The 18,086-nt window shown below is 34.8% G+C and overlaps 1 long non-coding RNA gene across 5 annotated transcripts in view; it reads left to right on the plus strand.

The window, feature by feature from the left end:
• The window catches only part of LOC106848476 (uncharacterized), an 885,659-nt gene that overhangs the window by 359,820 nt on the left and 507,753 nt on the right, over window positions 1-18,086 (plus strand). The window lies entirely within an intron of this gene.

Below are 18,086 nucleotides of genomic sequence, written 5' to 3' on the forward strand. Positions count from 1 at the left end.
CTTGCTTTGAATAAAATTTTGATTGAATCACTAACTTTTTATATTTGGTGTTCTTTTTTCAGTTATGTTTTTGGTGATTTTTTTTTGGTGGGGAAGATTGGCCCTGAGCTAACAGCTTTGCTTGACAAGCAGTGTGTAGGTCTCTGCCTAGAATATGAACCTGTGAATGCTGAGCCGAGGAAGCAGGGTACACGAACTTAACCACTACGCCACAGGGCCAGCTCCTTTTCTGTTATTTTTTTTTTTTTTACTAATTTTAGTAGTAGTTATTTTTAAGTATGAGCTTTTCTGCTTATACAACAATAATATGTTCATGGTAGAACAATGTAAGAAAATCTAGGAAGGGGAAAGAAGAAAATAAATAATAATAATCCCATCCATTACCCAATCATTCAAATACACATATGGGTTTTTTTCCCCTTAAATCTTGGATAATTACTTATGTGTAGTTTTATAACCTGAATTTTTATGTGTTGGGCTTAATAATTTTTAGACATTATAACTAATCTTTTCATGAGGAAATGTGTTTTTGTAGGAGAAATACAGAGGACTTTGAAGGACATGAATGTTAACTCCCCTCCTCCTGCCTCTCCAGAGTTCTCCACTTGCCCCAGCCAGAGACAATCCCTGTTGCCAGTCTGCTGGATGCCTTTGCAGAGATGGTCTGTTACAGAAATGAAAGTGTTGTTTTCCCTTCTTCATTGCCAGAATATCTGCTCTGTATCTTGTGTCACTTGTGGTGATATTTGTGAGCCATTGTCTTTCTAAATCTAATTCAGTTAGTTTTCAGGTTAGTGGAGATTCTTCTCAGATTCTGGCAATTCTTGTTTTTAGCATTTGTTTTCATTTTGTATTTTTCCATTTTTCATAGATATTTCAGTGATACATTTTGAGAGCCTGAAGTAAGGACTTTCATTCAAAGCTCCACTTACCAGGAGAGTCTTATATTTTTCTCTTGCTTTTATTTGTTGGTTCTTGTTTTTTTTTTTTTCTGATGTTAAATTATATTTTCTATTTTTACTTGTTTTTTTACTGTAAGCCACCATAAATTCTTTTTGGAAAGAGATGAGCTATAAATCAATCGATAGATCAATAATATTTTACTATTGTGCTACAAAAAGATGATCACTAAATGTCCATCATCAAGAAACTGGAAAAGCAGGTCTTAGTACAAGTGAGTCCTGTATAACATGGTAAAAAAATGTATTTTTATGGACTTCGAAAGATGTTTGTGACATTTTTATGAGTGAGGAAAAAAACAGGTCACATAATATTGTGCATACTGACATGACTTTAATGCAGTTGTTTATGTGGATCTGTATATGCCCATATCTATATGTGACTGATCTATATATACCCGTATCTATGTATGCCCAATCTATCTATACCCACGTCTGTATATGTCTGATCTATAAATGCCCACTTCTGTCTATGCACAGAGAGAGGTCACAAAGGAAGTTTGCCAAACCCTGAATATTTATGGGTGGTACATTTTATGTGAATTTTATAATCTCTCATTTATATTTCTATTGGATGTTGGAATTTTTCATACACGCATATAGAACTTTATCAAAAAGTTTTATTTCCTAAGAATGACTTGAAAAGTTTTTTCTTTAAATAATTATTATGTCTAGAATCCAAAGTTTAAAACTTGGCAACTTGTTAACATGCAATTAACGTATTTTTTGAACTTCACCTAGTTTTAACTTCAAAACTAACTAGGGTGACACATGAGAGTTTTGACTATCATTCAATAGGCTATAATATCTGTTTACAGACAATGCTTAAAAGTTTTAAACCTATTTTATATGTTGCACTTAACCACGAATGGATCATTTTATCCTGATTTCTTGTGAGTGTGTGTTTTAGAAACATTTCTAAACAGAAAGCTTCCTAAGGAATGTAGAAATCATGCTTTCCCTTTTAGTGATGCCATATCTTTAAATAGTAAAGTAAGTGTCTACCCTAAGATAATAAGGCTTTGCTATTTGTTCATAATACATGTATGTTTCCTTGGCTGTGCCAAGGAAAGGAAAGTCACAAAGCTTCCATGTAAAATCTGGTTATTAAATATTCAGGCTCAGTTTACCAAGACCTTTGTTACACTACCAGAAGTCTTCTGTAATGAAGAGCTACTTGCAACATCAAAGCACGAGACATGGTCTCTTCCTCTCATAGCCCATGACCTAAAAGCTTTTCTTTTTATCTTTATATGAAAGAAAAGCATCCTTTTCAAAAAAGACTCAGCATTTGTGGACATCGTGTACATCATGTAAAGTAGACTCTGGATGTAATCGATGATTTTTACTTTTGTTGAAGTGTTTTGTTTTTTCATCGTTTTACTTTTTATGATTTTTTAGAGAATGAGTGAAAGGACTTTTGTTTTAAACTAATTGTGAGAAAGAAAATGATTTCTAACTAGCAATAGGTTCTTTTTCTAAATAATCTGAAGATCTGGAAAAGTGGCACTGGTTCTTGTTGGGCCTTTCTTGTATATTCCCTTAGAAAATAAGGGAAGCATATTTTATTAGATTTTAGGGAAAGTTTTAGGAATCTAAATTTTGCAGCCACTTTTACATTTCTAAAAATGAATATTACAACCAAATAAGGTACTCATAATAGAGCTGCAAGCCCCTGAAAATGAATGGAAATGTTAGTGTGCCTGTCTCCCTTTCATTTTCTATCACATACAGAGCATTGGGGGCAAAAAAATAAAAAAAAATGGGTGATACATAACTGAAACACAGGAAAAGGGGACTTTTCCAAAGAAATTATCTAAAAGTTTGCTTTTCATCTGATTTAATTATATGTTGTAATATCGTACATGGCTGACTGTTTAATCATGTTCATTCTGTTTGCCTGGAGACACAATGGTAAGAAGTTTGTAAGTTCTTTTAATAATAGTTTTACATGGTTGCATGAAGAAAATGCTAGAGTTCTTGAACTTGTGCAAATACTTCTGATTTTTTATGTGAAAAATTCCAAACTCCAATATTTATTTGGTTGACTTACAATCATTAAAAATAGAGGAAAAGAAGTTGAGAGAAGAAATATTATAGGTGAAGCAAATCTGGTCCTTGGAATCATACTCTTTTCTTAAGTCAGATGTTGAATTAGAGAGGTGAGTGATATGCTCTGGAATGTTCTAAAATATTCCAAGTTGTTCTTCATGAGGTTGTCAATATGTTAGGGTTAGCAGGGTGAGATGCTGGTGCCAGGGAGGGTGGGCTAAGCTTATATAACTCATTCAGAAAAGCATTTGAATTACTGGACTATGTCATGCAGGGTCTCTTCTCTCCAGGAATCCCAGCTAAATAGAGGAATAAAGTTTCTTGTATGCCCCTTAACTATCTTGTGTTCAATCCATCTTCATTCTTATATTTATGAATTTAAAGACATTCATTTGATCACCCACCATGTGTTAGACATTATGCCGTGTATATAACAAAATGTGACTAAGATTCCTACTATTGATAGCACACAATCTTTAGCTTGGGTTGTAGGTAGTGAAACTAAGGTTTTTAAGCTTGTAGAGCCTGACATACAGAGCACTTTTCTTATAACAAGTTTCCCTGATGATTTTTGCTTAAAAATTGCATGGCTCCGCCTGTTTTGTCAGCCACTGATGTGTCATTTCTCAGAACATTGAACCCACTCGCTCGCGGAGGCCTTCTGCCAGGGGCCTGCTGCAGACCTGCTATGGGTGTTGTGATAAAATGCTTTGAGGGCTCGGACCTTGTCTGAGTTTCAGTTTGTTCATCTTCAAAATGAAGGAGTTAGGCTAAAACATCACCAGACTTAGTTTCAACCTTTACAGGCTCTCAAGTCTGTTTACACAGTAAAACAAAATGAAAGCAAAACTTAAATTCTGTGTTAAGATAAATAAGCAAACAAATAAATGATCTAATCATTTTTATTGTCTTAAAGTGTCGGAGAAAAATTGATTTAGGCCTGCAAATTAATAACCATTGGGTTATCAACTCCTCTGATGTTCTAAAACTCTTTTATATATATTTGTATTTTAATGTTCTAAATCCTTTGATCTCTCTGTTGTATGTGCACAAGCTTCACTCCCATCTTAAAGCAACTCACTATGAATCATGAGCAGGGAGAGGAAATTAGGATAAAATGGGAGAAAAATTAGAAGATAGAGTCTTATTGATGTTGCTGTTCTGAGGAAAGCACAAATGAATATTTTGAGGGGCTGGGAGACCCCTGTCCCGGAGCAAAGCTTTGGTATGTGGGCTCTGTGTGTGAATATCTGCTGCAATGAGGCTGCCACTGTCCCCCAAGTGATTAGCGTGGTGTCAGAGTGGGAGATCACTCACGTTCACTTGTGACTGAGTGGTTTCATTGAGGACAGTGCAGAAGCCCCCCTTCGCCCCTGCTTCCCTACTGCCCTGATGCCACCAACTAAGAGCGTTAGAAAAGATATCCCACATGCTGTGTGCCTCTGGGTTAACTTTGCAAAGAAAATTCGTGGAATATAAAGAAATATCAGTGAAGGAATTATAAACCAGGTATAAAATTAAGGAACTTAATTTTTAACTATGTCTCAGCCTATGTATGTACTGTGTATATACATACTATATATATATAGAAAATACTGAGTATTTTGGGTATCTCGATGACCACTGGGTTACCAGTTTCTCTGATGTTCTAAAACACTTTCATGTATTATATTTTATATCAGTTATTAAATATATATACAAGTATAGATAGTAAATAAAATATATAATATATTCATGTATATATGTATACATATATTTAATAAAATATATAATATATGTATATATATATTTAATAACAGATATAGTAACAAGCAAAAGTGTTTTAGAATTATAGTGTTTTCACTGTGATACCATACTAATATAGTATCATATATTTATAATATATATGCGTAAGTAATAATATATATAATATAATATAATAACAAGTAAAAATGTTTTGAACATCAGAGGAACTGATAACCCAGTGGTTTATAATTCCATATATATCTATATCCATCTATATCTATATATCTATGGATGGATATAGATATATAGATATAGATATAGATGGATATATATAACATACATATATGTCAGGATGGAGTCTGGTGCCATTCATTCACAATGGCAGTAATACAGTAATACAGTCAGGTGGGCCATTTAATGAATTTATAGGGCAAAGAGATCCTTATTCTGACAGCCTAGGGACACTTGCTGTTTTCTTAAACGTATTGTATTTTTAAATTCATAAGTTGCTTGAGCACTGCAAGGATTGGTAGAATCTGATTTTGTTAACAAAGTTCAGTCTAATTGCCAGAAATTCTGACTGTGACATGTCATTTATTGGACTTCTTATGTGGAACCAGTATTAAATAACAATGATACATATTGTGTAATCCACAGTATTTTAATAGGTCTTTACTGAGACCTAGAAATCAATTCAGTCTTATTTTTTTTAGCTGAAAGTTCTTTTTAAAGACGTTGTATAATCTGTTTTTGATAATGGCTAATGGTTAAAAAGAAGTGATTCCCATTACAAGTAAAAACAATCAAAAAGAAATTGCTTCATTTAGAAATAGGTTCCCTGTTGCGGTTTTTACTCTTTTTCTGTATAAAGTTTTTCTACACGCATTTTTATCCTTGTGGATCTTGCATTTTCTCCACTTGTGGTTACCAAAAGTAAACACTGTAAGTTGTCTAACAGTGTCTTAGCTTTTTACTAGTGAAAAAATGTTTTAAAAAATGCACAATAAAATGGATCAGTAAAAAAAGGCTGTTTGTCGATTTTAACAAAGCTAATAATTTAATTACGTGATCTTATTTCACCCTAATTTCTATATGTATAAACAAATGCAGCAATATCTTACAATTATTGAATTAGTAAGTACGTTTTATTTGACTACTTTGTATATACTACTAGACCTCAACCATACAACTTAATACCTTAATATGTGATAAAGCAAGCCTGGTCTGTGAAAGACATATATGTCCTAGAACAAAATTCAAAGGACTAAATCACTTTGTGTGCCTACAATGGACAAATGACGTTATATTGCTTTCTCTACAGATTTTAATTGATACATTAGTCAGATCTCAAAATTGTGGGAAAATGTGAGGAAATATTATCTTGGAGTAAATTTTAATTTATGCTGAAAAATTTTAAATGCATACTGTTTTGCATCAGAGTGCAAGTATGAGTAAATTATGTATGGTGATTTTTCCTTGCTTAAAGCCTCTTATAAAAGAAGAATATTTTTGTTTGCATCTCACTGATATGCCAGTGTATGGTTAGTTACATTGACTCCCGTTTGCCACAGGTAAACTGGATGGAACATCAGACAGCTCATTATAGAGCCAAGTATGCTCCATTCCCAAAGTTGGATGACAGAACCAGTCATGGTGTGTATTGTAATTTTAGGGCTACTGTACATCTTCAAGCTGTCTGGGGTAAAGTGCTTACTAAGCATTGCATTTAGGCTGCCAGAATGCTTCAATGGATGGTAATTAAATAAAGGCAGTGCTATGGCTTTGTGGAGTTAAGCGATTATCTGACGCATTCTAGAAATCTGTTCTAGAAAGCTTTTACTTTGTATCTTAAGTGTTGGGAGAAGTACATTTTGCATTTATTGACGAATCCTTCATCAAAAGCACACTTTCTGCTTTGTTCACTGAAAACATCCACTTCTGTTTTTGTGTGATAAGTCAATGCCCAGTTCACCTAACAGAGAACTCAGTTGTCAACAGTGCTGCCCTTTAAAAATGTTAGTTTTCTCTCTCTCAAATAGTATGGTCTGTTACTATTTTTAAAACACAACAAAAAGCTTTGAACAGTAAATAGAAGGCCCAAAACAGGAGTACTAGAAAGAAGCGTGTTTATTTAATTCTTGTCGTTTTTCCCTTTTCCTCTGGTATTTAATGCCCTAATTTGAGTGATTTGCGCATATATCTCAGTAGTAATTTTTTCTTTATACTCATGTATAGATGTTCATTTTGATAGTTTTAAGCTGTGCCATTGGTAAAAGCATGCTATAGACCAGCACTGGGGTCGACAAACTAGGGCCCGAAGGCCAGAGGCCAAATGCTGCCTGCACTTATTTTTGTAAATAATGTTTTCCTGGAGTTTATGCCATTTGTTTTTGTAGTGTCTATAGCTGCTTTCTTGTTACTATGACAGAGTTAAATAGTTGTGATAGAGACTATAGAGGCCCACAAAGTCTAAGTTATTTATTTATTTATAAATAATTTATTTATTTTTGAATTTGCAAATTTGTAAAGGAATACACAAGCTGTTTGTTTTTGCAGTATATAATAATGAGAAAGAATAAAAATATTTATTAGTTTAAATGATTTTTATTTTCTTTCACGGTGAAGAATATTTGCATTATTGCTTTAAATTATTAAAAATCTTAACAACTTCCTGTGGTAGGAATTCCTGCTTGGATGCAAATCTGTATACACTGTCAGGTGGATAGTTAGTAAGTTGGTGTTTCTTCAAAGATAAAATGTTTTCTACACCATGCTGTGAGACTGGCATAGAAGGGAAATTGGGAATAGGGCTCAGGTGAGTCAGCGGAGTGGCTGCTAACTATGCAGCTATTATATGCCTGAAAACTGTCTGAATTGAGGTTAGTCTGCAGGCCTTACCACCTTGTTCTGGGCGAGGCTCCCAAACCTCTCACTGTGTCCTGGTGGTGGGTTCATTCTCTGTAGCAGACTATTCCCCACGGCCGTCTCAAAGATAGCCCCTGGGGCAAATCTTTTTTTCCGTTCTGTCACATTTACTTTCCTAAAAAAAAAGTAAAAGAAATATTAGGGAATAGAAAGAATATATGTGCTAAGTTATTTAAAATTTCTTTTTGTCTTCATTTAGTTGTTAAATAGCTGTGTGTATGCATGTATGATTAAAGAAAGCTGGTAGGATTGTGTGGTAGTATACCACTTTCCAAAATATAGCTTTTCTATAAAACACCTAGCAGAAGGATAGTAGATAATGACGCCATGGTTAACATTACTATTTTCAAAAGTTGAAAAGGAATCATCCGTTGGAGCCAGTTTGGCATTTTCCTATATGACATCCTATTTAGGGCTCTGAATCTCAGCTATGCAGTTCTATGAATTTGAATCCAACAGAGATGTAGCTTTCACACAATTTTCTTCAGTTGCGATGGGATAATGATTGCAATGGGATGCTGCAAGCCTGGGTCACTTAAATTATTTCTGAAGACAGCAGGTGCTCTTCAGGGACATGCGAGATGGGGAAGGCACCTGTTATTCATTGCATCCCAATGTCACCCACATAGACTTAGTGCAGGTCAGTGTGTTCAGGAATCAGTTATGGAGAGGAATATGAAAATATTGCAACTTAGCAAGTGCACTAAAATATAAGTATGGAGAAAAGTATTTTGAAAGGCTAAGCAGTTTAGATTCACAAAATATTTAGATATTCTTTCAATGTTAGTCTTGAGAGAGTAGCTGTATGGGATATAAAAATGAAGATATAAGTATTTACATTGAAATATAATTGTCTGGAAAAATACTCCCTTTATTTTGAGTTAAATAAAACAAGGGAGTTTTCAGATTCAATACTTTGTGGTGTTAACTTACATCAACTCTTGTAAGGAAGTGACCTATTTTATTCTTATCACTTATTGTTTCAAGATGTAGGATTCCTCATTTCTGAATTCCAATGATATATAGTAGAATTTTGAGAATACTATAGAACAGAGGTCAAAATTTGTGACATTAGAACAAGTATAGCCTGCTGACATTCTATTGGATAAAAATAGCCTTTTTTTTGAGGAAGATTAGCCCTGAGCTAACATGCGCTGCCCATCCTCCTCTTTTTGCTGAGGAAGATTGGCCCTGTGCTAGCATCCCTGCCCATCTTCCTCCACTTTATATGTGGGATGCCTACCACAGCATGGCTTGATGAGCGATGCGTACGTAGGCTCCCGCCTGGGATCCAAACTGGTGGACCTTGGGCCGCTGAAGTGGAGCATGCAAACTTAACCACTACACCACTGGGCCGGCCCCTAAAGAAGGTTTTTAAAACTGGAAATTTTGCTAAAAATCCAGATTCCCAAATTCTATTGAAAATCTGGGAGATTTTGGTACTTGTTCTGTCTTTAAATTTGTTTTTTTAACATAAATGTCTTACATGCACTTGGTAAAAAAATTTCAAATTGTACAGAAGGTCATAAGGAAATTTTCTTGATCCTTGTCGCATTTTTACATTTTCTTAAGTATTCTTCCATAAATGTTCATGATTATATGAACATATGAGCGAAATAAACAATAAGACCATGATAGACATTTTTCTATGCTTAAGTACTTGTAATTCCTCATTTTTACAATTAATAACTTGTTTCACTGATTTTTATTACTTTATTGTTTATGCTTTCTTTCATTCCACTTATGTCATTGTTTTGGTATTTTTAAATTAAATTCTTAACTTTAATAAAGCTGTCTTTTCTCCTCTCCTACTTAAATTTTTCATTTCATAGGTTTCAAATCCTGTGCCTTTGACGCTTGACAGGAATTGTGGTTATTGCAGTGGTAGAGAGAGGAGGGCTTCAGTGCAAGCGGGGCAGGCTCGGAGCGTCCAGGTGCCTCTGTGAGCACCATGCTGCATTCATGGATGAGCTATCAGTCCTTTCATAGCCATCCGAATGTTTCTGAAAACTCACAGCTAACAGGCATTCCTGGAGAAATGATGATCCTCTTCTTGACAAAAGACTAGAGATGTTTAGCTAGATTAATGTTATTTGAACTCTTCTGGTCACTGGAAGAGCCAAAGCGGAGAACAGAATCTAGAGTTCAGTTCTTCTGACCTCTATTCTGATATCTTTTCCGATTCTTTTCACTGGTGTATCGAGTTCGAGGAATTTGGGGATTGATCAAGGAAACAGATATGAGCATGAGGTGGCAGTAGCACGCAGTGAGTTTTATTTGGGTGGTGCTTTGTCAGGTTTGCACTGGAAGAAGGTCCCTCACAACAAGAGACCTGCCAGGGGCAATGAGTGGGGAGCCGCTACCCAGAAGGGGAGGAGGGCAAGTGGAAGTGCTGGGAAGGAGGAGCATTGGAGAGGGTTTTATGAGTCTCGATAATGTCACTCAGCAGCACAATGGAAGGTCTCTGGTTCAGAGAGCTCTGAAGGGCAAGCAGCAGCTTGGGGTCTTCTACAGGTACAGAGTTTATCTTATGTATGGCTAGCAGATATTGGGTGCAGTTTTGTTGGGTATGCAAAGCAAGGAGACTCTCAATGGCTAAAATTCTGCTTATTCAGGGTACATTTAAAACAACTGGATGTAAAAATTCGAGTATTTTGGTGCCCTTGAGCTTTGGAGCTAATAGGTCTCAGCCTGCTGTAAAGAAGTAAATAACATCGGGCCAATGTACAGAGCCATTTTTGGCTCATTGATATAACAACTAGGCTCCACTAATTTTGTTTGTGTGTGTGTTTTGTCATTACAACATACTCCAAATATACATAAAAATATACACACCAATATAGCGTATAATATGTCACACCGTCTGTATTTGTTAATGTGATCATTTCGTCATAATTGCTCTAGGTTTTGTAAAGGAATAAATCACTGGAGTTGAATTCTTCTGTGTACTCCTGCCTAAAACTATTCCCCTCCTCGCCTTCTTCAGAGGAGTCTTCTATGTATGTTTAGATTCGTAAACTACAGCTATTTCATTGAAGAATAATTTATAAACTTGTTTTTGGATGATTTAAAACCTTATTTAAATGATAACATCATGTACATGGCCCTCCGCCCTCTCCTTAAAGTTTTTGAGATTGATTTAAATGGATCCAGCTGACACTTGTAGATCAAGTTTATTTGTTTTTACTGCTGAGTAATATTTTGGTGTGTGATTATAACATGAGTTTTAAACAATTACACACTGATGGACATTTAAGTTGTTTCCAGCTTTTCACTTTTGCAAATGTTGCTTATAGAGAAACTTCCTGAACATATTTTCTTATATAAATACTGCTACTTGCCTATTCCATTTTGATACTCTGGAAGTAAATGGGCAAATAATTCCTAAACACGTAATGTGTACAGGTCTGGGACTATATTGAAATTAGACATAATTTCTATTCTTAATATATTTATAATTTTAGCTTAATCTTCTATATATTTATAGATAAGAATGACTCTGATATTTGGTAGTTTAATTTCATCTATCATTTTACTAAATTTAAATTTATTTCTAAGACAGAAGTATTGTTAATGTCATTGCTTGATTATTTCTCCCAATATTTGCTTTTAGTAATCTTCCAAGGTGCACAGGCAGATGTGAATGACTGAGTTATAGTTCTGTCTTTGGGAGAACATTGTGTTAAAAAGCCTTCCTGAATTTCTAGTACTGTCACTTGCTTGGTTAATGATTTATTAAATACATCAGAGCAATTAGAGAAATGAGTGTTTTTAAAAATGTTATCCACTACAGCTCAAGTAATTTAAATCACTCTCCTAAGAGATATATTTTGGGGGAAGTCATAGTGGCAGGCACATAACATAGTAAGGATAATGATCAGTGTAAGCTGATAACTTCTAATGGGAAATATATACAAAGCTTTTGAATTGTATTCCAAATTGCTTGTTTTTCCAGCATTTATTGTCTGCATCAAACACGTAGAAAGTGGTTAGCTAAAACAGGTAGTTTGAAAATATTTTAACATTTTTATCTAAACAAATGTCAGAATTTTTTTTTGAAAATGAAAAATGCTAAGTATAATAAAAGTGTATATTTATGCTCTCGGCAGCCAAATGTGCTTTTTAATGGAATTTAAATAAATGGAATTTTTATGACAAAAAAAGCAACAGTAAAAGCAGTGATTATGTTTTTCATAGTTCATTTGCCTTCTTTGCCCTGCAGACCTTGTGTGAGGGAAAATGAGATCCCGAGTGAAGTCTACAATGTCATTGACTCTGAAGAAGGACTCAGAGACCCATTGGTGTTTAATGACCCTTACTGGCCTATGCAATGGGAACTGGTATGATCTTCAGAAATAGATGGTTCTTTGGCAATGTTAAGAAATATTATTTTCGTCATGTTTTAATGCAGTAGACAGACACTTTTATGCACTGCCTGCGTTTATCTACTGGTTTTGCAGAGAGAGACTTAGTAAACTTTTGATGAAATATTACTGCCAGCTTATTAATGAGCACTAATCCTTTGAATTTGATTACATCCTTAGGGTTTGATTTAGTCTATAAATGATACCAGTAAAAAACCGAAGACATTTAAATTTGGTGTGTGTAAACAGATTCATTACATAGAAATATTGTTGCCATTCAGGCTTGAAGTTCTTGTTTGTGCATGACCAGAGTGTAGTCTACATTACATCAATAATGAGAGAACTGCTCTTTGTCTATGGATAATTGGATGTTAGAACATTGTACAACAAACTTTTTTTCATAATGCTTATAGTGTTGGACTTTTTAGGACCATGTTGCCCTGCCGTTTATACAAGATTTTAATAATGGAAAGATCTGAGGAAAGCACACATATTTTTTTGAGTGTAAATAAGCAAAAAGAAAAAAGTTGGAGTAGATAGCTTTGAAGATTTTGAAAAGAAATATTTGGAATGTGAGGATGACTTGGTGATAATATCAGAGAGAAATTGGAGACCTTGTTATATCCACGCTTCACTCCTCATGGGTCTGTAAATTACATTGTGTTGTAGAGGGTCAATGTTGTAAAATGAGGAAAAGTTTAAGAGCATTGCATCATTTTCATGGACATAATGAGGGGAAAAGTGGGAAACTGTTGAGGTAGGTCATTTTTATGTTGATCAATGGCAGTGACCAAGACTACTATCTGAAAAGAACAGAAAACTCATGTTGGAAAATGTCCAGTTCACTTTTTTTGTAGCTCCATTTCATCTTTAAAGTGAAACATAATTTAGAAAACTCTAAGATGTGTACATGACTACATTTGAAATTTTAAACGAGGAAAGAATCTCAAGCAGAAAAAAACTGAGGATTGCTTCAATTACCTGGAGGTGAGATAATCAGTAACAAGTGTGTGGACTAGAGCTCATTAGGATCATGAAAGTCAAAGAGAAAAAGAATGAAATTAAGAAAAAGGAATGCAGGAAGGTAGCTGGGTAAAGAAGGAGGGCATGAAATAAGGGGAAAACCATTTTAGCTTTCTTTTGTTTGTTGTTCTTTTGACCGGAAGAAGCAGCAAAAATTAAGATGAATACTTGAAGATTACATATATGACACTTTGTAATTAGTCACCTAGCAAGAAATACATTTTTGTATCAGTTATTAAAGGCCAAGCTCCTGTATATTGAGGTCAAGAATGTCAGAAGACACAACAGGGAAAGGAGATGGAAGGCAAGTGATATAGGAAAGACAAGAATTGAATAGCAGTCAATAAAGTGACAGGGATTAGAAATGGAGACTATTAAGCAATAAGTCCTCTTAAAAGCAGAGGACAGAGATGGTTAAAGGAAAAGGCAGAAGTCAAAAGGAGTAGGATAACTCTATACCATTTTCTAGGGCATGAGTTGGTAGAGTTCTTTTTGCAAATGACCAGATAGTAAATATTTCAGACTTCGAGGGCCACAGAAATCTCTGAGGCATATTTTTGTTGTTGCTGTTCCAGTCTTTTGAAAATGTAAAAACCTTTCTTAGCTTAGGACCATTACCAAAACAGGCTGTAGGCTGGATTTCACTTGTAGGCCATAGTTTACTGACAGCTGAGGAGAGTAGGGGAAAAGAGGAGTCAAAAGGAAGTAGCTACTCAGATTTGTTGTCTCCTACGCGTCCAGCTGCTGTGCTGTGCTAGAAACACATTACAATAGCACAACTCAGCAGTGAAGGGTCAAGCCAGGTCATATGAATCTCAATAACCTCCTGGATTATTACTATATTCCAGTAGCACCATTCTAGAGGCTTGTCTGCCAGTATGGAAGCAATTCCTTGTAATACCAAGGCAAGCCGTAATACATAATTGCGAGGAAAGGTTTGCAGTTTTTGACTGGATGTTCTGTGTAAAACATATTCATAACAGCAGACCCAAGCTGTGTTACAGAATCCATCCTCTGATGAGAATACCAAGTTTATTTCAGTGAAAGACTGAATGGCACAAGTGGGTTGTGCTGCCCAAACAGGCAAATTTGAGACCTTACGCTGATTTCTACCCCATAAATGGTCTCCCTCAGTTACCAGTTCCTCCCTCCTTTCTCCACAGCCAAGTGTCCTGAAATGGGAGTCTATTCTCATCTTCATTTTTGTGCCCATCTACTCCTCAACTAATAGCCCATGGCAATCTGGTTTTGTGATGCCCTCCTGCTTACCCCCGCCATCCTCCCCATCCACGCACATTATACTTAATCTCTTGGTGTAATAGAGACTTTTCAGTTCTTATCTTACTTTCTTCACCAATTATGAACTTGTGAACTTGTGACTGTCTAGATAAAAACCTTCAGTAGTTAAAACCAGATTCTCTAAAATGGCATAGTTAGTCATTCATAATCTCCATTTATTGACTTTAATAGCTTCATTTCTGACTGTTTTTGCTTATAGACACAATCTATATAGACCAACTAGACCAAACCCCAAAGGAATGCAAATGGCCATGCTTCCTCTGCCAAATGCTCTTTGCTTCTGCCTCATATTCCTTCCTGACTAATTCTTTCTCATATTCCAAAATTCACTCCTGGCACTATATCCTAAAACAAGACCCTTTTCACCCTCCGGAGTGAATTAGGCTACGTTTACTCCATACTCCCATAATGCAGTGTGCCCACATTGCCATTTGGATGAGTGAACAAGTGAATGAAAGAATGAGTTAATACTTGACAATTTGTGTGTCCTCTCAACTAGAGAATAATATGCCTAAGGACAGTGACTATCTCTTATTCACCTCTACATTGCAACTCATGGCAAGACACCTGATATTTTTTATATCAAATTACATTTGTTTAATGAGCAAATTTTAGAATGCATGTATGAATGTAGCAGCTCAATTTTCTTCCATTTCTTCTCTATTGTAAAGTAAAAAAATCTACTGATCCCTTACCTACTAGGGGCTTGTGTTCTAATAAAACTGGTTCTCAGTTAAAAATCAGCTTCTATCTCTACCAATAATTTTAAGGACAAAAAAAAGGGTTCTGTAACAAGAAACCCCCAATAGAGTGGCTTGAGAAGGATGAAGTTTATTCTTTCATATAAGTAGAGGAATTGGTCTCTGGCCAGGATCAAGTCTCACAGTGTCAGGACCTGAAGTTCCTTCCATCTGCCACCTCTTTGTGTCTCTTTTCCACGGGTTCACCACCTTTTCTGCTGGTGGGAGGGAAAAAATGAAAGTGTATGGCACACCTGTCCCTTGCAGACAAACCCAGGACGTTGTATTTGTGTGCCCAGCTCAAACTTGGGGATTCTCTTCCTAGAAGAGGGAAGAATAGATATGAGGAGACAGCAAACAGTCCCTTCCAAGTACTAATTAATGCAAAACATTTTAAGCAAACACGTAAAAGCAAACTTCTCTGAAATTTCTGAAGAGCATTTGAAATATAGCATCAACAAGAAGCAAACATTAGTATAAAATATGGAAAATTATAAAGCTACAGAACAATTCTTGAGATTTCAGAGAATTTTTCATGAACATAATTTAAACAAGCGTTCGATAGTGTTGAAACTCACCTGATTTGCCATTATTTGCCAAAATTTATCACAGCAAGTGCCAGAGAATGAAATGTCCTGAATCTGAAGAGAGGATGTCTAGCAGGCTAATTTCACCATTTCAATAAAATGTCAGAAATGAATGCAACCAAATATATGACTAATGTTTTCTTTCTGTCTGATTCTACCACTACTGTTATTCTCAGTGAAAAATCATTTTATTATCATAAACCTATCTGAGGATAGCCATAATGTTCATTGGCTAGACACTTGCACAGTTCTGCTAATGTGAGATTATATTTATTTATATTTCTTTCTTTCTTATTCTAGTATATTTTCAGAACATATTTCTTGAAAAATTTTTACTAGACTTTTAAATATCATTGCAGTTCTAAAGATTTGCATTTAAATTTAATGCTACTTCTGCCTAAAATTTTGCTAAAAAGTAGGTCTTTAAGAATAATTTAAAGAAAATTTCAACTTAATATTACATTTTCTGAAGTATTATGTTCTAATGATAAAGTTCTTTAAGATATTGCACTACATTTTTGTGACCATGGTAAAGTGTGCCATCATGATATCTGGAGTAAGTAGCCTAGAAGAGGGAGTGAAAACTAAAAAGGGGATGACTATTTTTATTAGTTTATATAGGCAAAAATAACATAACCCGTTTTAACTGATGCCTAAGACTCAATAGACATTGATAAAAAAATTACAGCAATATAATTTTCAAGAAGGTAAAATTATCCTCTTTTTTCCTGCTTTAATTTTTGATTCAGAAATTAATTTTGTGGAAAGGAAGTGTTGCATCTGCACATGCTTTATTTTACCTATAAGACAATGGGGCAGATGATGTGAAAGTGAATTGACAACATGAACTTTCACCAGTGAAAGGGTTTCAGGATACTCTTATACTGCTGGGGTCAGTGTCTGTGAGCTATGACTCCTCTCTTTCCTCAACCTCCATGCCTGTGTGGACTGTCACAGCGCGGGCCAGAGGACCAGGGTAAGGACGATATTGAGAGAGGTTCAGTCCATGAGTTTGAAAATAAAAAGGGAAATGCTTGATTATTTTAAAATGAATTTGTATATTAAAAAACACGTTAAAATTTTTAAACATGTTGCTGTAACTGGGTGTATTAGGGAAGGCTATATATAGGCTTATGCTTCGACAAACGTGGACTCAAATCCAGGGTCTAGTCTGTGACTGTCGTGAACATTTTAATCTTCTGAAAATCTGTGTTCTTATCTGTAAGATAGGCATAAAAATATGTACTTCATAGGATTGTTTTTAGGATTAAATGAGATTATGGGCACAAAGGGTATGTCACAGTGTTTGACATGTGATGACATTCAATGAACAACTTGACAGCTGGCCAGATTCTTTTCCTGCCTATAAGGGGTTAAACTTCCATTACATAGGAAATAATCTATGCTAAATGCTCATTTCTCAACAACCCTAGATGACCAAAGCAGTACCAGTACAGGTTATTAGTAATTCTTGTGTTATAATTTAATGAAAATAATTACGTCTTAGTGGTCTCCAAAGAAGGCCTTCCCCCACCAAAAGTACATAGCAGATTCTTTGAGTTGCAGGAAAAAAATCAAAGAACTTCCATTTATATAGTTTTTTAGGTTTTTAATTGTTATGAAAGTATTATGATCCACATAATATATTAGTATATTAGTACATGTTTTCATTTATAAATAATTAAATATACATAATGTGAATGTATCCACAGAACTTTCCTTTTTATGATAAGACTCATGAACAAAATATTGGAAAATAACTGATACTCAACAAATACAAAGTGGATGTCACAATGTTTTTACAAAGTGTCTACGATATGAACAGGACTAGGCATTAAATCTTTGAAGATGAATCAAATATGGATTTTTACTTTAAAAATCTTAAAGTCTAAAAGAAATGATAGAGTACACTAATAAATATTATTAGACAGAAAGCCATTCTATTAAGAAGGCAAAATTAAACGATGTTATTTCTAGCTTGTGGGAGGTAATATTTGATTTGGGACTAAATGTGGGAAGGCTGTAAATAGAGCCATGAAGGTGGAAAAACGTTGGTTTTGTCTAGAACAAAGTATCTTGAATACTTGAATGAGAAGTCCAAACTTTATTCCATGACAACAGAATTTTTTTAAAGACTTATAAGCTGGAAATTTGACTTGTGCTTCAATACCATTAATTTATTATTTTATCCATTCATTTATGAAACTCTTGTCTGTCAAATACTGTGGTAGGGCCCAATGTTAAGTATGCATAATATGAATATGAAATACATGCTATTCTTATTCTCAGAAGATTCATAGTTTAGTGAGATAGCCATGTAAACGTACTCACTGTATTTTATGAAAGTTTAATAAGGTTATGTGTAAAAGAGAAAACGGTGATGATAACACAGTAAGGGAGGAGCTTATTCTG

Source organism: Equus asinus, chromosome 24 (genome assembly GCF_041296235.1).
Source record: "Equus asinus isolate D_3611 breed Donkey chromosome 24, EquAss-T2T_v2, whole genome shotgun sequence".
NCBI lineage: Eukaryota > Metazoa > Chordata > Mammalia > Perissodactyla > Equidae > Equus > Equus asinus.